This window comes from Rhineura floridana, chromosome 2 (genome assembly GCF_030035675.1).
Source record: "Rhineura floridana isolate rRhiFlo1 chromosome 2, rRhiFlo1.hap2, whole genome shotgun sequence".
Taxonomy (NCBI): Eukaryota; Metazoa; Chordata; class Lepidosauria; order Squamata; family Rhineuridae; genus Rhineura; species Rhineura floridana.
In genome coordinates this window covers 82,743,577-82,766,948 of record NC_084481.1, presented here as the reverse complement: position 1 = coordinate 82,766,948, position 23,372 = coordinate 82,743,577, and the positions used below count along the sequence as shown (strand labels likewise).

The window sequence follows — 23,372 nt, the reverse complement described above, 5'->3', positions numbered from 1 at the left end:
TGTTTTACACTGTTTAAATTTAAGGAAAAAACAAAGATACTGAAAACTGTTGACACACTAATAAATTTTAGCAAATCCAAATGACAACCACTCTTCTAATTAGGTAACCATTCATTGTTACTAGTGAACTTACGAAATGGGGGGGAAATCCAGAAAACTGACCCACATCACTGGTCAGAGAGTTGAATTGTGTAGTTGTAGCAAAATACATTTCTGGCTCTCACACCACTGTCTGGAGAACAAAGTGCTGTCCAAGAATGCCGAAGCTGGCCATCTCTGATTTATAGCACAGGGTTATCTGGCCACTTCATCCTCTACTCTTCCTAAACTGTTCATGCACCATTGTAGTAATTTTGAAAATTCCCCCATTATAGCTCCCTTTCATTTTATAACAACAGCTTTGTTTAAGTGTGGAAAGTAAATTATATACTTCATATGCCAGAAGACTCTAAAGATAGAAAATATGTATTACTTCACACAGGCAAAACAGTCCAACAAGGACTGGTTTTTTGAGCAGCCTTTAGTAAAAATATATTTTCGACATGAGTTTGGTCACTCCTTAATGTATAGTCATGGTTTTCAAATTGTATGACATTTGCTAACCTTAAGATTCACAGGCAGTTGTTAGGAAACAGTTCCTAGACCAACCTATAACCCAGTTTGAATGATATCCACAGGGCTGAACCTGCATAAACGCTGATGATTGATGGTGCTGAGGTCCACTACAGTGTCCCTATTTGTGCTCTCTCCTGTCACTCTTTTAAAGTAAAGACCTGGACCACAGCCTGGACTTGGTGGTGGGCTGGAAGAAAACAAATAAAATGAGTCTGAATCCTAGCAAGATGGAGGTGCTGTGGGTTAGTGGTTCCTGAGATCTGATAATTGGTCAGTTGCCTGCTTTGGATAAGGTCATACTCCCTCTGAAAGAGCAAGTTCGCAGTCAGGGAGTGCTCCTGGATGCATGTTGCTAGAGGCCCAGGTGACCTCAGTAGCTAGGAGTACTTTTTACCAGCTTTGGCTGGTAACCAATTGTTGTCCATGCACTGGTAACCTCCAGGCTGGATTTCTGTAATGTGTTCTATGTGGAGCTGCCCTTGAGGCTGGTCCAGAAGCTGCAGCTGGTGCAAAATGTCACGGCGTGACTGCTCACTGGGGCAGGGTATAGCCAGCATGCCACCCCGCTGCTGAAAGAATTGCACTGGCTGCCCATTAGCTACCACACTAAGTTCAAGGTTCTGGTTTTAGTGTACAAAGTCCTATACAGCTTGGGACCAGGATACCTGAAATAGCATCTTATCCCTTATATACCCAGTTGATCACTTTTCTCTGCAGGGAAGAGCCTCCTTGAGATACTATCTTATCAGAAGATCCGTTATGCACAACATAGGAAACGGTATCTTTAGTGCAGTGGCACCTACTCTTTGGAATTCCTTCCCCTTAAATATTAGATAGGCGCCACCTCTATTATCTTTTCGGCACCTACTGAAGATCTTCCTCTTTCAACAAACCTTTTAAGTAGAGACCTTATCCCAGACTGTGTCTGTGTTGGAACTGCTTTTTAAGATGTTTTTAAAGCTTTTTTGAAAAATATGTTTTTAAAGATATTTTGTTTCAATATATTTCAATGCCTGTTTTTATGATATTTTATCGTGTTTTTAGCATTTTTGTTTGCTGCCCTGGGCTCCTACAGGGAGGAAGGGCGGGATATAAATTTAATAAATAAATAAATAAAAATAAAGCAGTGCTCAGATTACAGGAGGGCTATAAGGGACAGCCTCCCCTTACTTCTGTTTTTAAAAGTACATGATCTAGCCAAAATTTTGTGTAGTGGGTGGGGGGAGAGGAATGAGGAGTCAGGGATAAGGATTGGGAATTTCATTTAAAAGTCCTCCTACTGTTCTCTCTATAATTTGAATATTCTTTTAAAAGGGCAGCCAAGGCTTGTGTGGTCCTGCCCTTTTGCTTAAGACCTCAGGCCGGGGACAAGACTCACCAGATAGACTTAAGGTGGTTTCAATATATTTTTTCATAATTAAGAGCCATTAAGGCCACTTTCACAAGCCACTTTTTTCTTTCCTTTTTTTATATACTGGATATATAAGGTTTTAATAAACAGTATGGTCATCATTGAAAGGTGGTCCCTACTTTCAGCAATTTTTTTTGTAGACTGGCGTGAGGGGAGTGAGTATTTGGCTATTCAGAAATCAGGCCCAGCACCAGCAGGCAGCCAGGTAGGGCATGGGCCCAAGAGCCCAGGGCTCAGAAGGGCCCCTGGGAGGGTGGGCCTCCTGCTCCGCAATAGTGTCAGGTTGCAGGGATTGATTTGCAGCACACATCAACCCCTTATCCCAGGCTTCAAATCACGCCCCGCAACCTGACACAGGTGCAAATCATGGATCTCTACCCCCACAATGTAGTTGGCATGGGCTTAAATAAGCCTGGCTGCCCCACTGTCCGTATTGCCATGTCAGTGTGTGTAAAGGTGTGCACACAGAGCATGCTAACAGGACAACACAGGAGGCAGGGCAGCTGGGCCTATTCAAGCTTGCACCAGCTACGTGGGGGGGATGTTGGTGCCCGAGGGCCCCCTCATTTCTGGTGCTGGCCTTGTCAGGAATCATGGCCCTGAATACTACATTGTCCTTATCTTCCTGTTTAGCTAGAATCACCCATTTCAGCGGTCTAGGAGAAAGAAATTAAAGAATTCTTTATTAAATTGATTTAAATTAATTAAATAGATAATAAAGAAACAGCACTTAAAGAGCAGATAATGGAAAAAATAGCTATGTACAGGTGCCCAACTCCCCCAAAAACAAAAAAACAAAAACAAGAACAAAAAAGAAGATGCATTCTCATCAGGGGGTGGGGATGCATTTCAATTTCCCTTCTTCCTTTCACCCCGAAATGAGTAAACATTCAGCACAGCCCTCTGTTTTGTACCAGGTGCCCCTCGTATAACCTCTAGCTAGGGTCACTAGGTTTTCTGAAAATCATACCTGAGATTTAGGGGGTTTGGCCTGCAGGCCAAAAATTACTGTTTTAGAGGCTCCTTAGACAAATACCTCATCATATGATAAAACTGAATGCCATTGAATGTTCTCTTATAAAAATCCCTGCTAGATGTCAGCCAGCCTTTATCCTGCCATGGTCATTTTCTACGTGTAAGGAATGCATGCATTCTGCCACTGGCTTATGGCCCCTAACTATAGCTGTGGGGACCAAGGGGTTTGAACCTACAATCCCAAAGGCAAAACTGAGCTACAGTGCCCTGCATTGGTCTTCACTGCCCTTGTACTAATCCAAACATGTGTAAATATCTTTATACCATTGCTGCTCATCCCCAACATCTGTTATCACAGAGATGTTGTCCCCATTTGGGCCAAAACCTGGGGTCAGAGACTTTTAAATATTATGCTCACTTTGTGGAGAGCCATCACAGGGAAGTGCTTCTTGGCAGCCTTCACTTGTGGCTGCAATGCTTAAATTGGCTCCAAATCTTAAGCTTCTTCCACACACAAAAAAGGTAGGTTTCTGCATTAGTGCAGCTTGAAGAAACTTCCAAGAAACAATATTGGGCTATTACCCAGAACTGTAACAAAGCTCCAAGCCAAAATAGTGCAGATTCATGCAAAGCAAGCGTGAAAAGCCACTGCACTCTAGGGAATTCTTTGAAGAATTACAGAATCCTGGGGGTTCTCTTACAGAGTCATTTGGAATCTAGGGATTTTGGTCTTAGCTCTTGATTAATATTAAATGTCTGTAAGGGCAACAACAGTAGAATTTTAAGAACATCTCAAGTGCCAGGGCAAAGACAAACATTAATGCAATGTTACTGTAACGAGAGGAGCTCTGATAAAGCTAATATATTGTAATAATGTTAAACCTTTCCCAGCTGCAAAGAAAGACACAGTGAAAGACACAATTTCAGCAGTGTTTTGTAGCATTCCCATGCACAACTGCTTCATTAAATAGACAGGGAACGTTTCATGGCAATGAAGCAGGCACTGAATAGCCATCTCTGGCCCACCAGACAAGCATGAATGGGCATGGTAGAGATCACTTCCCACTAGGACCCCTTAGGACCCCTTAGGGCACAAACTCAATGTAATGGATACTTGATGGTTTGGGTGTGGCTTTCCTGCCACTGGGTTGAGAATGGGCATGGGATTGAAGGATCAGTGATATTTATCACAAACTTGTGGGCTATTCCTTTACAGGATTCAAGCTCAACCAGGATTTAAGTAGGGGAAAATGTTTGGTCATGAAGGGCTCTGAGCTCACCATTATAATCTGTTGACCAGCAGTGAGCAGTCTCTGGCAACACCAGAAGCTTTTTTGCTACATGGTTATGTTCTTCTAATCACCAGGTACTTAACAACTGATATGATGAATGTATTGAGTTCCACAAGCAACATTTCCTGTTCTCTTCCATAGCTCCTTGAGCCGCATTCCTAGCATATCTGAGTTGGCACATCCTAGCAGGATCTCAAATGCTTAGCTGTTAATGTGAATCTTTTCTATATTTACTATTAACAAAACTGACAGTTCTCAAACAAATTTTTAATTAGTTACACATCTAATGGCATATCTGCATGTGTTATTCCTTGGAATTAGGTAGGCATTTGACCCAAACCTCTCAGCCCCAATGCTATGCCTACTATCAGCCTGTACAAATATCCCACTCATCTGCATCTGTCTGTCATCACGAATTAACACAGGTGCTCTGTACAGAAAGAGGAGCAAACTCAGCACAACATATCAGTCCTGTGCATGGGGGATTTTTCCTCTCTGGCACTTCTACCTCATAACTAAAACAGCAAATCAGGAGTGCAGGAAGCTCTCTGTGAGATACACTCAAGTATTGCTATAAGACAGAGTCTGCATGCTCTGTTAGGTAAACAAATTGCTCATTCAGAAGATGATGCTCTGCCAAAATTACTCACTGGAAATCCTTTACGAGTCAAGTGAGGTACTAGAGGCATCAGCATTCATTAAGAGGACTATTATTATGTCTTTTATTGATTTCAAAAGGCATAGGTCTGACAGGTCAGCTGCCACTCAGCAAAGACACAGGGTTTTTTTTTTCTTTTTGGGAAAATGCCAAACTGGGAGAAAGCTATATAGTTCTGGCCCTCATAAAAACTTCCAGAGTAGTTTACACATGCTTTGCAAAGTATCTTCAACTTAACATATATCAGGTTTTATATTTTGATACATTGTTTCTGCAGTGGTTGGCTTGCAATTATGGCTCAGAGATAAACAACGTCTCCGGGTGAAATTTCACACTGCCACATCCCAAGTCTTACTACACAGCCCAAGACTTACAGGAAGACAGGTTTTCATTCTGCGTAGAGATGAGAGACATAAAAGGGTAGATAATATGATAATGGCTTCCTAAGAATTTCAGTGTTTGTTGTTGTAAAATAAAAACCTAGCCAGATGCCTCTAAGAAGCCCACAATCAGGATCTGAACACAATAGTACTCTCCCCATCTGCAATTCCTAGCAACTAGTATTGAGAAGCATGCTGCCCCTGACTGTGGAGGCAGAGCATAGCCATCAGGTTTAGTAGCCATTGACAGCTTTATCCTCCACAGGTTTGTCTAAACCTCTTTTAAAGCCATCCGGGTTAGTGGCCATCACTGCCTCTTGTGGCAGCATCTGCTGGAGGCTAGGAAACCATTGGGGTCTTTGGGCACTGTTTCCAGTTATAAAAGACCAGAGTAACATTCAGACCAGGTAGTCGGAAAAACTTATACAAGTCATGGGTATGATTTGTGTACAACTACCCCAGAATTTGGGTTTCCTCAGTATAAGGTACCTGCAGATCCAATGACAGCAACCTTGCCGATCCAATGATGGAATGGGAAACAGAAGCCCCTTTTAGCATTGACAGGCCAGGGCTTCCATTAACCAGAGAGGGGTGACCACCTCAGGCAGCAGGTCCGGGGGGCACCAGCTGCAGCCCCCACCCATTCCTCCCAAGTCCATCATCCATTCCACTCTGTTGGAGGGCAGAGCTTTGTGTGACACACAGCAATCCTGCACCTCCTAAACTAGTCTGCTTCTCTGAGTACAGTACAAGACACTGTCCCGTTGCAGGTATCAAAGTAAAAGATGACTGCTACCAGTCAGCTTCCCTCTTGTCCTTTGCCTCAGGAAGCAAAATGTTTTGAGCTAGCCCTGACAAATAACAATAAAATGCCATCCTAACACTAGCTCATACTAAATAAATCCCAAAACCAGCCCAAGATACTTTTATATCGGAGACCAAACATATTGGCAGTTGAATCTTACATCAACACTGGTGTTGGGACGGCATCCTACAGCATACCCAGGGACAGTGGGCTACCTTAGGTGGTGCAAGACACAAGTCTGCCCTCCACAACTTGCCACCACTCCCTGCCCCCCCCACACACATACAATCTGTCACCTGAGGCAGCTGCCTCACTCTGTCTAATGGATAACTTTCCACTTCTGCTTGGAAAATTTCACCTGCCCACTCCCTTTCCCAGTAGAAAGCTGCTGCTGCTGCTGCTGCTGCTGCTGAGTCCTCCCTCTCCCCAAAGATGCATGTGTGTTTAAACTATGAATGTTTCAATTAAATCCACTCACAGCCCATAAATGTTAACTCAGAAGTATGTCCCACTGTGTTTAGTGGGGTTTGCTTCCAGGTAAACTGATGTAAGACTCTAGCCAAAACATACACACCCATAAAGACTTCCGGGCTTTGCAAGGACAGAGGCAGTAAATGCTTTAGGAAGAGGAGAAGAGAAAATACCCAATGGTTTCATAATCAGAAGCTCTGTTTCAATTAACTCAATTATGGGGACTGTAAATAAAATAATCCAGTCAACAATATGAGCCCATCACATTGCATTAGCATCACATGCTAAGTGAGTGGTAAAAGAATTAATCAGATACGACAGGAAGCCGCAACTACTCCACCCTGATGAAAGGCCCCAGGCAGTGTCCTTTTCCAGAAAGCCACTCAGCCCTAAATGAAACAACAACCTGAACTGAAAAATTGTAACCTTAACTACCACAGGCAGCAAAAAGTTGCCATTGCTTTTATTAAGGGGGAAACCTCAAATGGCTTGCAGATTTTGTCTAATACCTGCTTGTTGGTTCCAATCCCTGCCCCTGATGTGAACACCCCTTACTTATTTATTTATTTATTATGCAGTCCACAGCTCACAGGATTATGAGATCATAAGAACCTAAGAACAGCCGTGCTGGGTCAGGCCAAAGGCCCATCTAGTCCAGCATCCTATCCCCACAGTGGCCAACCAATTGCTCATGGGAAGCCTGCAAGCATGACCTGAGTGCAACAGCCCTCTCCCAGCAACTGGTAGAGGCATGCTCCCTCCGATACTGGAGGCGGTACACAGCCATTATGACTAGTAGCCATTTATAGCCTGATCCTCCATGAATGTGCCTAATCAACTTTTAAAGCCATCTCTACATCTTGTGGCAGCAACTCCCAGAGATTAAATGTGCACTGTGTGAAAAAGTACTTCCTTTTGTCAGTGCTGAATCTACCAGCATTCAGCTTTACTGGATGACTTTGGAAGGAAAGCTTGTCTCTATCCACTTTCTCAACACTATTCATAACTTTATATATCTGTACCATACCCCCCTTTTATCCAAACTAAGAAGCCCCAAATGTTGAAACTTTTCCTCATACTGGAATTGCTCCAGTCCCTTGATCACTTTGGTTGCGCTTTCCTGTACCTTTTTCAGCTCAACAGTATCCTTTTAAAGGTGTGACTAGAACTGTACACAGTATACCAAGTATGGTCTCTCCACAGATTTGTATACTGGCATTAAGATATTGGCAGTTCATTTTTTAATCCCTTTTCTAATGACCCCTACCTGAAATTTGCCTTTTTCACAGCTACCACAACACTGAGTATATTTTCATGGAGCTATCCACTACAACCCCAAGATCTCTTTCCTAGTCATTCACTGCCAGTTCAAATCCCATTAGTATAAGTATATGTGAAGTTAGGGTTCACATTTACACCCATGTTTTGCCACTCTCAGGTGTTGCTGCAGGCAAATATCCTGTTAGCTCCACATTAAAGCACACCTCTGAACTACCTGACTGGTGCCTCTGTCTCCAGAAAGACTTCAAGGAGGACATAGGCGATTTATTCAAATATAACATGCTGGCCTCTTCCAGTCGTAATCTAAATTGTAGTTTCATGTTATATGAATCCAGCTCAGGCTGAGTCAGAGGGGAGCGGATGAGGCAGCATACAAACCCAAGGCTCACTGATGTAATGCTAAGCCAAAGTTTAACACTACATTTGAGCCAGATCATTGAGAAGGCCAAGTTGACCTAGTGAATATAACATTAGGAAATGTTTACAAATCTGAGCACTGGTAAAAGTCACCAAGTTATTTCACTCCTCTTGGTCATGTAAATTCTACTATATTATACAGAATTTATTTTATTTATTTTATCAAAATTTGTATACTGCTTAGCTGCAAATAAAACCTCTAAGCAGTTTGCAAACAATATAAAATATACATTAAAATTGTCAATAAAATCAGTGTTAAAAACAAGCTTAAAAAAAGCAAACTGAATAAAATCAACAGTTAAAAGTATACATTGTAAGCTAAAATTACAGGTTAAAAATATACATCAACTTTTCATGTCTTTTTTATTTCACACAACTGAATGGACTTGTAGTGACTTCATCATGACCAAAATTAAGGTTTTCTTAAGCATAGTATAGTTCTGTGCATGTGCATTAATTAGCATTTGTGTAGTATCTGTCTAGCTTTCCATTAGAGTTAATCAACATCTGTTGATTTGACATCTCTTTTTCTCTTGCATATAATGGTCTATATAAAATTAAGGCAACACACTTACTAGGAAGTCAGTTCCACTGAACTCAGTGAGATTTATTTCATAGTAAACATGTATAGGCTCCTGATCATGAGAAGTAATGGTACCACTCTATTCTGTTTTGTTCACACCTCGCCTGGGATACTGTGTCTGGGTCTGGGCACCATAGTTTTCAGAAGGATACCAACCAACTGGAAAATATCCAGAGAAGGGCGACAAAGAAGGTAAGTGATCAGGAGACCAAGTCCTACAAGGAAAGATTGAAGGAGTTAGGTATGTTTAGATAAGAGAGTAGACCATAAAAAGGTTTTATGAGAGCCATCTTCAAACATAGAATCATAGAATCTGAAGGGCTGTTACATAGATGATGGACCAATTTTATTTTCTCCTGCTCAACCGATTCAATTACAAGGCAAACATTTATTAAACCTTTTGTCTGACAGAATGAGTTGTTCAACAGTGGAACAGACTGTATTGGAAGGTGGTTGATTCTCCTTCACCAGAGGTTTTTAAACACAAGCTGGATGGCCTTCAAGCAGGGATGTTATTGTGGTGAATTTCCAGCATCAAGAGAGGGTTTGACTAGATGACTCATACCTTTCAATGCTATGATTCTATGAGCATAATTTAATAACACTTTTTACATATACGTTTTAATGTTTTGATACACATGTGATTCACAGTTAAGACTTGAATACACAGGATTCTTGACAAAATGTGTTTTGCATATTTCTGTACACCTTTTCTTCTTGTTTTTCCCTATTTGTGCTGACCTGTTGCTACACGTGAGTTCATATACGTACTCAACATAACTGTCACCTGATCTTTCAGATCAATAAGAATAAATAATCAATTAATAGAATCACAGACTTGTACAAGGTAAGAAAAGTCATTCTACTCCTTTGTGCTCCCCAAATAATGGCCCATTCAAGTTCTTGCTTCTCGCAAATCAAGCTCCACCACCCACGCCACAGTGTGTCACTGTGGAAAGCTGCCTGTAAAGCAACCTGCTCCCACTGACCAATTGTACATGACATTAAATATATGAAGGCATTTAACATGCACATTTTAAGTACTTCAAACATTAGCCAGAGAAGGGGGGGGAGCAGAATCATAGGAACATAGGAATACTGAGTCACACCACTGGTCCTCTAGCATTGTCCACACTGACTAGGCTCCCAGGGTTTCAGATTGGGGACATTCCCAGCCCTACCTGGAAATGCCATGGATTGAACTAGGTATCCTTCTGTGCGCAAAGGGGATGTGCTACCACTGAGCTACAATCCTTCACCTAATCAGTTCCACAGTACATGAGGAGGGTGTTTGCTTGTTTTTACCCTTCCCCTTTGTGGCACAGCTTGCAGAAACTGCCCCCACCCCCAAAGCTGCTATTAGCCTTGGGAAGGAAGCTTTCTTTGGTGACAACTAAGTCCTGACACACATGCTGCAAGGGAATGTTGATAAACAAAGGAAAATATAGGCCAAACAGATCTGGAGAAAGATTTAACTCTGACTCCAAATATGGTAGCCAGACCCTAGCGATCCAATCTTTTCCATTGAGACTGTGTACCAATGATAATCTCTGCAGCATAATAAAACCTATTGCTCACTTCCCACAATTTTTCATGGTACCAGACTCGATCCAGCATCAGTACCTTGGTAACTTTACAAACACAGGAAAGTGAAAGCTCTATTGAAGGGCATAGGAAGCCTAATCACTGTTTTCCTAGTTGCAACCATTCTTCTAGTGCCATAGAATTAAAGGGTAATAGGAAGTTTAGACCAGCTTACAAGCAATTTCTAGTATAGGTAATTTCACATGCCCACTTAAAGAAAACTACAACTGTCCCCCTTCACACACACACACACACATTTTTAAAACTGTACATGAACATGTAACTAGACAAATATTCTTTGGAAGTGGGACCAGGTTACTCATGAAGGACCATATCCAATAAATAAGTTCAGATAAAAATATACATGTCAGTTATAGCCATGCTAATCATACCTCCGGGGATTTGTTTTGGATTTTCCTAAGTACAGCTTGAGGTACTTCAAAAACCTAACAAAATCAGTTTGTCCTCAGTCAGGATATAAAAACTGAATGGTTGCATCCAATGGTGGCTCTGTATTAATTAGCATAGGGACAGGAAAACTGAGGTGACACAAATTAAAGTATATTTGCTGTATATTTCCTCCTTCCTATAGGTATCAATGCCTGAACACCTCTGTGCACTTATATATTCATACTTTTTATTATTGATACTGCTGCTCGAATATTTCTATATGCTTTTACACTACTAAGCATTTACTATAAATATTATTCTACCTTTATATTCACATTTATAGTTTTATCTTCAAATATATATATAAGAAATGCTCTTAGTATTGAAACTGACAGAACAGTGTTTGAGATAAAGCCAGGAATGTTAATAACTTTCGCCATCTTGTTTGTAAAACAAAGCACAGTGTCTGTTACATTGCTTGTATGTGTCTCAGAACCAACTGGTTGCCCAAGAATACTAATATCAGAGTGATCCATGCTATTATTATTATTATTATTATTATTATTATTATTATTATTATATCCCGCCCTTCCTCCCGGCAGGAGCCCACGTTCACATGTAGTGAATGTGAGTATGAAGTACGAATAAATTACTCTTTCTAAGTCTTACGGCTGAAACTGGAGAGGGCTTGGAGATGCTAAAGAGGTGACAACATGGGGTGTCTGGAAACAAACAAACAAATGCTACAGTGCAAGTCTGAGTACACTACAAGAGATCCCATGATCAGTAAGTGATCTCAGTTTGGTGCCAAACAGATGTGGGAAAGAGGAGGCGCAGTCCTGAGAACTCAGATGTGCCAAGAGACTGACATCACTATAAGTGCCAGCTGACCAGCTAATGGGTGAGATACCAGGGCTCAGTGAAGATATCAAAACAATGTCAAAGCATTATCTGACTATAAAGACACCCCAGCTTCACCAGAAGATGGAAGATTTTCTACCACAACCTATCACCCAAGACTCCATGAGTGCACCTCCTCCACTTCTCCAAGTCTCTTCTCCGGTGCTAAGTAAGTGGCTGGTCCCCAGTAACTTGCATGATTGTGTGAGTATGAAAGATCGGGACTACTGGGCATATCTAATTTTGCATTTTACCATTCCTGCAGTGGGTGACTCCCAAGAGCACCTTTGCCTATGTCAATTGTACATATTTCAATAAATCATTTAAAACCTTTTATATTGGTGTGGTCCCAACACTCCTTCTGCTCGTTCCTGCTATCTCCTGGCTTGATCACCCAGGAGTGGCTTTGGGTTCATTGGTAAGACCTAATTCCCCAACACTAAGTGCCAGTGGCTCTCCAGATGTTGTTGGACCAACTTGCTTCATCCTCTGTCACCATGGTCAATGATCAGGGAAGATGTAAGCTGTAATCCAGCAACATGGAGAGGGTCACCGCTTCCCCATCCCTGCACTAGTGAAAAATACTTTAGCTTGCCCAAAATAAGAGATGGTTTCTGCAGATCTCCCTACCTGCTGCTCTCCACAGCACACTCCGAGAAGTTGTTCCTCAGAGTTGCGGGACCCTTTGGAACAGAATGGGGTATAGCACAGTGGGCTACAATAGATACTGAAGAATTGGTAAAAATTAGATGACCTGCCTTATAACAATGGAAGCACGTCCACTAGTGAAAATCCATCATTAGACACAACACAATGTATATATCTCAGGCAACAACTCCAGAGTTCCACTTCAAATTTTCTGAAGATGTTAATTGGATGCAGCCAGAGCCTTCCAACATGAAAATGGACGGATGGGGAATCCTATCCATAATTTCTTTGATGAAGTGGGGAAAATCCCCAAGACTATTTAGAAATGGGGAACACCTTCCTGATTAGTTTTAGGATATCTTAATGTACAAATGCTTTCCATCAGGGGCACTTCACACATTACATCTTTTAGGTATATGTCTAAGATACCTAGGTTTATACCTAAAAAAGTGTGAATGTAACAAACATAAGTATTACACAGAAAGACTCAACAAGAAGGTCTAATTGCTTGGGGTTCCCTGTTGGTTATATTCTTGGGGTCAAACCAGGGTTTGTATCTGCACAATGTGAGAATTGGGGGTAGAACCTGAGGGGCACCAAATGTTGTTTAGTCCACAGCTCCAATAATTGGTAGCCTACCTGTTCTTATCTGTATGAATTAAAGTCATTCAATTAGCTGTGCCACAAGGTGACAGACTCCTTAAGTTGGTTTGCTCTGAATCCGCCTTCATTTAAACATTCTGTGTATCTCACTCACATTAACATCTCCCACCTTTCAGTAAATATGTTGCTTTTTCATTTGTGACATTTTCCCATCACTTTGCTTTGGGGAATAGATCTTAGTATGTTTCTCCTATATTTTATTTATTGTAATTATTATTTATTTATTATTTGATTTATATCCCGCCCTTCCTCCCAGTAGGAGCCCAGGGCGGCAATATGCTATATCAGCATATACCTCCTCCAGCACACACATACTGCACTTCTTATTTCCATCTGTATGCAAGATCTTCTTGTCAGCAAGCTACAATAAAACCTCTGGTCCTAAAAACTCTAGAGTAAACCAAGTATCATTAGAAAATGGTATTCAAATGGAAATTGGTATGCAAACTTGTGCCTGTCCTAAACTATGCTAAAATAATAGCTTCAGCTTCTAGGTTCTCAAACAGCACAGAATATGAAATACAATTTATATTGATGCATCCATAATTAAGACCCAGGTCACACTCAGAAGTATGGAGCATAATCCTTTCAAAAGGGTGATATGCTGTGAGCTTGCCATCTCCCATGTACATATTCCCTACTGCTATGGTTCAGAAGGGGGTGGAAATTGCAATCAAACAGCTAATACGGAGATGCTGTGAGGCTGGTTGGTCTTGGATCTGGAGCATCAACACCTGCAAACCTTGCACTCCTGTTCTACAGAACTCACATATCCTACATGCCCTAAAAACAATCACAGCAATCTCCAATGTGAAGTACTTCAGTTGAATTTTACAAGATACTCATCCTTGGCATAAGGGGGAAAAGGAACAGCCACTAAGAATGACCTCATTGCTATCATCTGCCATAAGTAAATGAACATAGGGTTCTGTCTTATACCAGGTCAGACTATCTGACTTTTTAATCCAGTATTGTGAGGTCTGAGTGGCAGTGCCTCTCCGAGGTCCCTGGAGAAGGTCTTTCATATCATCTGCTACCCGAGTCTTTTAACTGGAGATGCCAAGGATTTTACTTGGGATTTTCTGAAAGCCAAGCATGTGCTCTCACTGAACCCTGGGAATAACAATTGAGTTCTACACAAGTTGAAAGTGTTAACAGCAAAGCCAGAGGATAATTTCTTGCTGTCCTGTACAGGCCAGGTCAGAGGCATTTCAAACCCTGAAATTTTGGGGCCAGGCCCCAGTGATGTCACAGGGGCATGCCTGTGTGATGTCATGGGATGAGCCCAAGTGATGCAATGGGGCGGGCCCAAGTGATGTCATTAAGCATGATACATTAAGCATCAACTACAGTTGCTTGGCACATACAATTCAAACAAAACAAAATTCTCTGATTGAAAATTATGACAGAAATCTTAGCTAAAAGATGGAGCCTGGGTAGGGAACATTTAATCAAGCCAACTTGCTTCTGGCAAAAAAAGGTTTAAGTGCCCTCAGGCCAGGCCAGTCACCAGAAGGCCATTGTAGGAAGAAAGAAGCCTAGTGTTGTGGAGATGTTAGATGGGAGCACTCAGGAGTAGAGAGGGCGCCCCCGAAGGCTGCAATTCTAAACATACTTACTAAGGGACTAAGCCACATAGAACACAATAGGACTTACTTCTCAATAGATATGGTTTGGATTGTGTTGTTTGTAAAGCATCACCATGGATCCTCTGCAAAGATATCCATATCCAAGTAGGGTTGTCAACCCCCTGCCTGGAATGCCCTGCCCCTACATTTTGACATGGCAGAAAGAGGTCTGAAAAATGAGTAAGAAGATTCTCTACCCTTTCTGTCTCCCTGCAGGCTGCTATAAACTCACTCTGACAGCCAACCCAATTCTAGTGAATAATAATTGACAGAGAGAAAATACACATGGTTTGTTTGGTCTACATTCATAGGCATGGGACCAACAACAATTGCAGCCACGCTGCCCAGTATGTGGATTCTTTTTTACCACTACTGGGCAAGAAACAAACTGTCATGCAAACAACAAGGTGCATCATCAGTGTGTTTAAGGGGCTTGAGCTGAGTGCAAGGAACCACTATTGTTGCTTCTATGCATGTAAGGGAGTGAGGTTAAAGGTAAATGAAATGCAAAGAGAAAGAGAAAAACAAAAGACAGTGATGATTTCCTAAATGCAATACCATACCAACCACAACAAGATTCCTATGAATAAGGCAGTGGTATATAGATGTTGTAATTTTAGAGTCACTGTGGCCCTTGGGTCTCTTTCCATTTTTAGGAACAAAGAAATCTACCTTATACCTACTCAGGCCATTTGGTGCCATCTAGCTCAGTACTGATGACATGGACTAGCATTGGCTCTCCAGGATTCCAGGCAATAGTCTTTTCCAGAAATTGAATTTTGGACCTTTGCATGCAAAGCCCTACCACTGAGCTACAACCCTTCCCATTTAAAAAATATCTTTTAGAATTGTTCTTTTCAATTCACTAATGAATGCACATCATACCTAGTGCAGATCCATACCATTCATTTAAAGCACATTCAACACATATTTGAAACACTTGAATTACACCACAGAATCATGGGAACTGTAGTTTGTTAAGGGTGGTGGGAACTATAACTGTGAGGGGGAAACTACACTTCCCAGGATTCTTTAGGGGAAGTCATGTGCTTTAAATGCAAGTTGGATGTGCTTTAAACGTATTGTGTGGATCTACTTAATACACTTTGCCTGCATGTAAATTATTTTAATTGTTTTTTTAAAATGGAAATGAGCTAAAAGTTTATTGGGTGACCATGGGCTGTTCACCATCTCTCAGCCTAATCTGCCCCTCAGGATGAAAACAACAGAGGGAAACCATGAACACCCCAAGGAAGAAGGGCACACTGAAAATGTAGAGGAAGTAATACTGTACAAACATAGTGTGAAATCAGATACTTATTGGGACATAGTATGAAGAAATATTTATATAAGCATGACTATTAAATATGTTTATTATTTACACAACCTGTAAAGATATTTATAGTGCAATCCTACATTGGTTTACTCAGAAGCAAGTTCTAATGTATTCAGTGGGGCTTACTCAAACAGGAAAGAGTGCATAGAACTGCAATCTCAAGAGATAAGGAACTTCATTCACTCAACCCAAAATTCAGAATCATGCCACTTCATACTGTTTTGCAACTGTTTATACTTGTTTTTATGGTTATTGGATTTTAAAGGGATTTATTTCTTATTGTGAGCTGCCTTAGTTTCCAGTCTGCAACCGTATCTCACAGGGTTATTAGAAAGACTCCATATATACACACACACTGGAGATGCAGAAATACATACACCTCATATCATAGTTTATTGTCAAAACCAGTTGGTCATTGCAGAACATTCTTTAAAAAATATAATAGTATTAGTTTCCTACATAATAAAAGCAGTAATACCTATGTAAGCCCTGCCTAATTGCTTTAAAAATAGGATTGGAGAGGGAGAGAAAGATTTACAACACAAACACAATTCTTTGCTATGTTCACTCAAAAGTCTCATCAATTTTACAGCGCAATCCTAACCATGTCTACTCAAAAGTAAGTCCTATGGAATTCAATGGGGTTTACTCCTGGTATGTGGGATTAGCATTGCAGCTTTGCTCCCCAAAAAGCATGTACTGGATTAAAGCTTCATATTGGGAAGGTTTTCAAACAGTGCCCTCTTCAATAGCCCAGGAAAATTTAAATTTGTTTGACTCTTGCATACAAGAGAGAAAAAGACTGAAAGCTATATCCTTACTCAATTGATGAGATTTTCAGAAAAGCAAGAAAAACACGTTTTCTAACTTGCAAAAGGCTCTAGTTACTGCCTTGTCAATCACAACCCTGGCTTCACTTATTGGCTACAAACCTGAAAGGGCGGGATTAGAGCAACCAGCTGCGAGCTCTTTTAACTGAAGTTGGGGGGGACTGACATTGTGGTGTATATCTCAGGAAACAGACCACCTAGAAACTTAATTTTTTTTTAATGAAAGCTGAGAGTCTGGAGGTTAAGGTAACTCACCTGGAGACCCAGAGAGCACCCCAATAATCCAGAGTCTCCAGGCAAAACCCAGACACCTGGCAACCATAGACCTGTACCATGAATAGCGTTAGATCTTGAAGCAACGTTGGAGAAGATACAATTGATGCAAACCACAATTGTTATTAAAATTGTTACAAAATCTTTCCCAATGCTCATTATGACCCTAAGAGGTTGACAAACATTCCTATACAACAAATAAAACATGGAAAATGAGAATTTAGGACTTGCCCCAAATCACCTCAAAAGTTCAGTTTTGACACAAGTTTTGAATTTAAGTTCTTCTCAATCCCCTTTTTATGAAAATATGAGTGTCACAGTAAACAAATAAATAAATTCAAAAATAAATAAATATAATAAATACAAAGAACTCCCAAGCCTGAAGGAACACTTGCGAATTACATCTCTCTTTTGTAATTATAATTGAAAGCTGTAGATTTAGCTTTGGCTGGGGATTTATTGATTCATTTTGGAATTCTATTCATACTTGACATTTTCCAATAATCCAATGTTATAACTACCCACAAGCATTCAAACTTATTTATTAGATTTATATCCCCCCCTTTCTCCCAGTATGACTTTGCCAATGCCTTGTGGGGCTTCAGTTCCATATGTATAAAAGAAAGAGAGGCGAATATATTATGAATCAGAATGATGAAAGGAAAAATGAGTCACATCCTCCTGATTCAAAGGGTGATATGCTATTCAGTTCTCTTTCTTTTTTAAAAATGTTATAACTGAGGGTTTAAACAAGTACAAAATCAGCTATCCCAGATGGGAAACAAGCATCTACAAATGTATGTATTTTCTGCCCCACTGCTCTGAGAAAGCTTAGTATTTTTGCCTACTACAGACGATGAGCTACCTCAATAATTGACTGAAACGTGTTTGAATTTTTTCTAAGTCTTTATGCAGTCGGGGGGGGAATCAAACTAGAATCCATTTTTCAATAGATCCAAAGGGAACAGGGCTTTTCATATCGATGAATCCAGTGTGAATAATTATGCACTTAAATAACAATGCACTGCAAATTCTCACAAGGAAATAAAAATTCGGCATCTCTATATCTTCATTTCAACACTAGTGTTTTGAGTCATACTTTCTCATCCATCTATAATTAATGTTAGAAATCATTATTAATAAGAGGACAATAGGTGTATAAAAGACACAGTGGGTCCCCAGCCTATAGAAACAGTCTGTTGAGCATCAGACGCAGTCAGAAAAGGAGTTAATACATTTCGGAAGCAATGCTTCGCCTCTGCAATGTGACAATCCGATATGGATGCAGCCCTAGCTGGTTGTTTGGCAGGTAACAGACCTAGTAGCAAAAGGATGAGGGAGCAGGGGAAAGAACCCTGATAATCTAAGGTGCAATTTGTTTTTAATTAAAAAATGGGTGTTCTCCACTTGATCTTTCAGGCAGAAAAAAAAAAACTGGAACACAGGCAAGGAAGAGAAGGCACTGTCTGCTCACTAACCTCTTATAGCATTCTCTTTCACTCTATGCAGCCATTTGCCTTTGTGGCAAACCCTATGCTACAGTCCTGCAAGCCTGGGTCAGTATAGCCAGGTTTGCTTGGAAACCTCTTCCTTCCATGCCATCCTTCCAAACAAAGCTATTCCTTTCAACACCTGAAAACTTCCATAAATCCATCTTCCTGTAACAACCAACCCCAGTGATGAAATTCCCACAAGACAAAGTGAAGATTTAAAAAAAGAAAAAAGGAAAAAAAGCTAAAAGCACATAAAAGGTAGAATGACTATCAAATGGATAAGAAGAAATGGCTGTTAATTTGCAATGAGAGAGAAAAATGCTTTTAGAAGTAACTCAAGAAGCCTCTTAAATCGAACCCCAAACGTCTGGTTTACGCAAGGTAGCAGCTTTTTCTTTCAGCGAGATCATTCTTAAACCATGGCACAGTTGAACAGAAACAACCAGTGAAGGACTGCAGAATCCCCAACTGACACCTGGCTATTGTAGCTTTGGTTATGAGGTACCTCTCAGTTTTACATGACGCCCCTTATTTTCCAAAACACCGCAGTCCCATAAACCACCATGGATAGTAGGAACTTCAAAGAGCTAACTCCACAGCTCTCTTATTACAATACATTTTTTTAAAATGGATCAGGCACCTTTTGCACGATGGGTAGAAAATCATCATTAATATCGGGATATAGACCTTAATGATGCAAAGTACTCCACAACGTTCAAGCCCAAGGGAGAAGTTACAGCGCCTTCCCCTCTTCCTTCACAGCCAAGCAGCAGCAATTCCTCGGCCAATGCAGATTCCTCGCTCTCCCTTCAAAAGAAACTCCCCAACTTCATGCCTTTTTGATCTCTAAGTTACGTGCACCAAACCCCCGTCGCTTTGTGCAAAAAACCCGCAAGAGCTGGGATGCGCCTTATTGATTGCGTGCAGCACACACACACACACAATGGAGATTAGGAAGCTGCGCGCGCGCGCACACACACACATTAATGACAACAACCACAATCCCAAAAGGAGAGGGAGCGCCCAATCCACACCACAATCGAACAAGCCACCCTTCACAGCTATCCCTCTTCCATAAAGCCACATCAGCCCCGCGCCCCTTTTGCCTCCCCTCTAACACACTCTTTTGTTCCTCTGCTCTTCTGCTGAGCCTCCTATTTATTTACGTGCGGCGCTTTGGCTGGGATGTTTTGCCTCGTACCTTTGTTGCGCCTGCTCCGTCTTTGCCTCTAGCCGCTGCAGCAACACCTTGCGCGTTGCGTGGCAAATAAATGAACTCTCCTCTCCCTCCGCTCCTACTAAGCTGTTGCAACCTGGAGGACAGTCTCTGGTTTAGTCCGTCGCCACAGCAACCCCCGGCGACTGGCGCGCGCGACAAAGGCAGGGGCCGAGCTGATTGGGTAGCACTAGCATATATACGTAAAAGAGACGAGGGGGGCGGACCTAGTAAGAAGCTTCTTCCAAAGCAAGGGGGAGGGGGCGGGAGTGTCATAGCCGAGCCTGAGGGATGCACCTGCTAGGATCTCATAAAGTGTTTTTCCAGAGGGTGAGGCTGGCGGGTCAACAATCTCGAACCTGAGGGGATACTTCCAGCCTAGGGGTAAGCCGAGATGGGCTTCACCCAGCCAAATTCTCATTTCATGCACTCCAATTGCATTCTCCTGAGCCCTGGAAGAACAAAAAACTTTTTTTAGAAAGCAGGTGTGTACCTTAAGATGACACCAGACAAAAGATTTAGGATATCACACAAAACGGCATTCTCTAATATTTCCAGAGGAGTAGCTGCTGTTGCAGCAAAAACAACCAAGAGTCTTGTGGAACCTTAAAAAGTAACAAATGTATAATGGCAAAAGATTAAGCTTCCATGGATTACAGATGAAGTGGACTGTAGTTCCCAAAAGCTTATGCCATAATAGATTTGTCAGTATTTAAGGGGCCACAAGACTGTTGTTATTCTCAGATGTCATTCATTCATTGGCGATCACTCGTGGCCGAGTAAGATTTTTCTTCCAGGATAAGGTCTTTAACAGTGGGTCCGTAAGTGACTATGGAGGCCAATTCTGGATCCACACAGCCTCCCACAGTGAGGACATAGGTTTCCAGATGGAACATGGTCACAATGAGGATTTGCTTGACGTGCCTTCCACTTAGCTCCTTTGTCCCTTTTGCCCTGTACTCATGCTTCTTCAAAGTCCATAGCACCTTTGATAATGGCCGACCTCCAATTGGGACGCTCATGGGCCAAGGCTTCCCAGTTCTCAATGCTTATGTTACATTTCTTTAGATTAGCGTTGAGAACATCTTTAAATCTCTTTTGCTGTCCACTGATATTCCGTTTTCCATCCTTAAGTTGAAAGTAAAGTAGCTGCTTTGGAAGACGGTGATCAGGCATTCGAACAACATGGCTGGTCCAGCGAAGTTGATGTTGGAGGATCATTGTTTCAACACTGGTGGTCTTTGCTTCTTCCAATACACTAACGTAAGTCCGCCTATCTTCCCAAGTAATTTGCAGAATTTTCCAGAGGCAGCTTTGGTGGAATCTTTCAAGAAGTTGGGAGTGGTGTTTATAGATGGTCCATGTTTCACAGGCGTACAGTAAGGTCGGTGGTACAATGGCTTTGTAAATAAGCATTTTGGTCTCCCTGCGAATATCCCAATCCTCGAACACTCTATGCTTCATTCAGGAGAATGCGGCACTCGCAGAGCTCAGATGATGCTGAATTTCAGCGTCGATGTCAGCTTTTACAGAGAGATGGCTGCCAAGATAAGAAAAGTGATCAACATTCTCCAGGGTCACACCATTAAGCTGAATTGATGGCGCTACAGAGGGATTGGTTCGCACCTGCTGATGAAGCACTTTGGTTTTTTTGATGTTAAGCGAGAGGCCAAGCTTTTCATATGCTTCTGCAAAGACATTTAGGATAGTTTGAAGATCTTCCTCTGAATGCGCAGAGACTACATTATCATCGGCATATTGAAGTTCTATGACAGAGGTTGTAATTACCTTACTTTTTGCTTTCAGCCTGCTGAGATTAAAAAGCTTTCCATCTGTTCAATATGTGATTTCCACACCAGTGGGAAGTTTCCCCTCAACAAGGTGTAGAATCATGGTGATGAAAGTAGCAAATAAGGTCAGAGCAATGACACATCCCTGTTTGATGCCTGATCCCACTTTGAATGGATCACTTTGAGAGCCATTGTTATCCAAAATTGTTGCTGTCGTGTTGTCATGGAGGAGTCGCAAAATATTCACAAATTTACCAGGGCATCCAATTTTCAGAAGGATGGTCCAGAGGGCAGTTCGATTTACATTATCAAAGGCTTTAGTCAGATCAATAAATGCCATATACAGAGGTCGGTTTTGCTCCCTGCTTTTTTCTTGGAAGCTGTCGTGCAGTGAAGATCATGTCCACTGTCCCCATGGAAGGGTGGAAACCATTTTGGGATTCAGGGAGGATGTCTTCTGAGATAGGTAGGAAGCGATTTGCGACGATCCTTGCAAAGATTTTACCTGTGGTAGCAAGAAGAGAAATGCCTCGGTAGTTCCCACAATCTGCATAGTCCCAGCGAGCCCAGTTGCCCCCCTGCTGGCAATTGCAGACAAGGAAGGGGCTGGCTTGTGCAGCTGTGGCAAGTTGAGCAGGCCCTAGCCAACTGGGGAGGACTGGGGAGGCAATGGTAAACCCCCTCTGAATACCGCTTACCATGAATCCCTGTTCATAGGGTAGCCATAAGTCGGGATCGACTTGAAGGCAGTCCATTTTGAGACTTGGGTCCTGAAGGGCCAGGTTATATGAGCTTGTTCATCAAAGAGAAATACCAACAGGTTTGATTTAAGCCAGGGTTCAATTCTGAAAACTATTTTCCATATCAGTTTTCGTATCTTAGGCTTGTAAAGAAGTAATGAGAAGATAGCTGAATGTAGTGCAAAATAGGTAAAGAGCACAATGTAACCTCAAAATAGGGTGTAAAATAACTCCCAAATAAACCCTTGCTTTCTTTGTTTTGAAGGAGCCGGGGGGGGGGGAGAAAAAGCTGCCCAAACTATTAATATGTATTTAGCAACATAAAACTGGAACTTGAGGTTAGAATCCCCTTTGAACTTTGGCATGATGTAATCATATTTTTTTATATGTTTAAAACTGTTTTGAAATTGTGTTCAGGTAAGAAAGTGTTAATGGAATGTTAGTAGGTGCAGATGAGGTATGACTGACAGGTGGGAGGGGTGTATGAGTTCCAAGGGGAGTTTGAAAGAGAAAAACCATTGGGGTTTGACAGATAGGATTAGGGATGACGAAGAGAACATCTAGTTAGAAAGGCTGTGGTTTTGGGGGAGGATTTCATTGGGATTAGTGGGGTAGGATAGTTAGGTAGGATAGGGACAATAACAACTTATTAATTTACTATCACATTTAACCTTGTATATAGTAAAGTGTATTTATTTGATTCAAAATCCAACATGTGAGCCTGGTCAAGAGTGTTACCATACCAAGGTCCTATTCTGTACCTATACCCATACCAATTTTACAGAGAGATTACAGCAGCAGTCACCTTTTGGGGAAAAGGTGGTGGGCTGAAGCTTGTGGTTCAGGGGGTGTATCTGTCCCAGACTGAGGTGAACCCCAGGATTTCCTGATCCAGGCATTTGGGAATCAGGAGGTGGAAATCCCAGAGACACAGAAACGTCACATACCAGTACAACAGATTTGGAGCATTGCTGTGGCTGAATAACAAAACAA

General features: G+C 41.6%; 1 protein-coding gene across 4 annotated transcripts in view; it reads right to left on the bottom strand.

Annotated features, from left to right (window-relative positions):
• The window catches only part of LOC133376631 (uncharacterized), a 113,012-nt gene extending 93,014 nt beyond the window's left edge, over nt 1-19,998 (bottom strand). For all 4 annotated transcript variants that reach the window (XM_061609132.1, XM_061609134.1, XM_061609133.1 and 1 more), the window contains exon 1: nt 19,835-19,998. The gene's annotated coding sequence lies outside the window, so the exon portion shown is untranslated. The remainder of the gene's footprint in view (nt 1-19,834) is intronic.
• Between the last annotated feature and the right edge of the window lie 3,374 nt (nt 19,999-23,372).